Raw genomic sequence first — 2598 nt, 5'->3', positions numbered from 1 at the left:
TTATTTATGCCATTCTTTATGCTAGAAGTCTAAAGAATCAATTTATTTTAAAATATTAAATCAGGGGCACCTGGATGGCTCGGTTGGTTAAGCGTGTGCCTTCAGCTGAGGTCATGATCCCAGGGTCCTGGGATTGAGTCCCGCATCGGGCTCCCTGCTCAGTGGGGAGTCTGCTTCTCCCTCTCCCTCTGCTGCTCCCCCGCTTCTGTTCTCTCTCTCACTCACTGTCTCAAATAAATAAATAAAATCTTTAAAAAATAAATATTAAATCAATTTTCAAATAAAATGGGGCTTACCAGCCCTTTAAATATATTAAATATATTTATATTAAATTTATTTTTCTTTGTAATAACAGCTTTAAGTCATTGACATTATTAACTACATATTTTTAAATGCTCTTATAAAAACTATGCCCCAGGGGTGCCTGGGTGGCTCAGTCAGTTAAGCCTCTGCCTTCGGCTCAGGTCATAATCCCAGGGTCCTGGGTTCGAGCCCCGCATCAGGTTCTCTGCTCGGCGGGGAGCCTGCCTCTCCCTCTGCCTGCCTCTCCCTCTGCCTGCTGCTTCCCCTGCTTGTGCTCTCTCTCTCTCTCTCTCTCCCCCTCTTTCTCTCTGTCAAATAAATAAGAAAAAACATTAAATAAATAAGTAAATAAATAAAAACCATGCCCCAGGAAGACCTGTCCATTTATTTGCTATACTTCCCTATAATTTCTTTCTTTCTGATTTAGTCACACATATATGTTTAACATAAAAAATGGACCCAGAGAAAGTGTTATTTAAAACAAAAATCTGAATGTACCAGTTTCCAGTTTACTTAAGTCTTATGAATGGGAATACTTCTATATACTATTCCCTTCCAATTACTGGGATGGTAGAACCCACGAAACTGAATTTTTCAAACCCCCACCTATTCATCAGTCCTCCAGAGACAGGATCCAAAGTGGAGACCCCTTTGTTTGGTAGAGCATGGTAATGAGTCTTTTAATCTATATGCCTGAAGGAATCCAGTAAAGAGTGAAGACCTCGATTTTTCTATTCTATGAAGCAAGAGAAATCTAATTTTCAGAGGGAGCCCTAGGGAGAAGAAGTGACAGAGTGCGGGGGCAAAGAAAAGTTTTGCTTTGGCGAAACACAGGAAAAGAGGCAATGCTCCTCCTTTGGGAAAGAAAGAACAGTCAAATGACAGGAGTGAGATTGTAAATTCAAAGGGAAAGCAGAGCAAGAAGTGGCCAGGAGAAACTCCCTGCTACTGCCATCAAATATATAAATGGAGTGTTTGGAAGAGTGAGCTGTTTTTATATACATATTAAACAGAAGAAATTTGAAATTTGGCTTGTATGTGTGAACATTAGCTATCATGAATGCTGTACACAACTGGAGAGCCATGGGGTGGGGGAGTGGAAGACCCTTGGAATGTAGCAGAGAGGGTAGAGTTGGGGCAAATGATCAGGAGGCTCTTGCAACAATAGTCCAGGTAAGTAATGATAAAGACCTGACAAAGAAATGGCAGTAGGAGTGATGAGGAAGGAAAGAATTCCAAACATCTCAGTTGTAGAATCAATTGGATTGGTAACCGATTAGCAAAGCAGGTTTGGGATACTTCCAAGGTTTCTAATATGAGTAACTGAGTGAACAATGATAAAGTTATCAGAGATTTAAAATACAGCCAAAGGGGCAGGTTTTGTGGGGGAAATGGTCTTTTAATTGGACATTCAGTGGAAATATCCGGAAGACAGAAATAAACATTCACGCAATATATTTTGAAATTAAGCTGTAAGCATGACTGAGAATCTCTAAAATAACAATAGTTGGAGTAGTAAGAGTTATTCACAGACTAAGTGGCCTGCAGTCTTCTTCACTCCCAACTTCTTAGGCTCTTTCTCCCACTTATCTCACTAGTTGCTTGTACTTCCCTAAATTCTGACTCTCGGATTCTAAAGGTGAGTTTCGAGAAACAAGGTAGAAAATGGAATGGAGAATCCAAACTTTAAGATGAGCCCTACTACCCCATACTTCGTATGGAAAAAAGAAAATTGGTTTAGGTCTCGGCCCCGCCGGTCTACCAACTGTGGAGACTTAGATAAATCAGTTCATATCTCTGCCCCTCGGTTGTTTTCCCATCTCTTAAAGGGTCTTAAAAGAATTTACACATGGGTCAAGTCTCGTTGGTGGGTCAGAACTCGTTGAAAAGATAGGAATTGCCAGAGACGTCCGGAATTCCGTAGACCTTAGTAAATCTCTCTGTGAAAGGTCCCACCCCAAACGTACTGACCCTGAGGGGGTGGGGCCCGGGAATCTGTATCTTAGTAACTTCCCAGGTGATTCAGATGCTCAGTCGGGTCTGAGAACCAAGGACTCTCCAGCCCTCCTGTTCTCTGAACAACTTCTCAATTTCCTTCTTGGTCCCAAAGATTTCCAGTTCCCGCAACAAAAGGAGTGAAGAGGACAAAGAAGGAGCCAACAAGGCCCGCCCGGCGGAGCCGCCGGGGACCCAGCCCCTCGCCGGCCTTCCCCTTCCCTGGGCGCCGGGCGCCGACCGCCGACCGCCAGCCGCCAGCCGCCAGCCGCCAACCGCCAGATTACATAACGGGCCCAC

This window comes from Eumetopias jubatus, unplaced genomic scaffold (assembly GCF_037043125.1).
Source record: "Eumetopias jubatus isolate StellerSeaLion01/CBP00866 unplaced genomic scaffold, mEumJub1_p1.0 scaffold_1, whole genome shotgun sequence".
NCBI classification, from domain to species: Eukaryota; Metazoa; Chordata; class Mammalia; order Carnivora; family Otariidae; genus Eumetopias; species Eumetopias jubatus.
The sequence above is the reverse complement of the archived record's forward strand: the minus strand, read 5'-3'. Positions refer to the sequence as shown.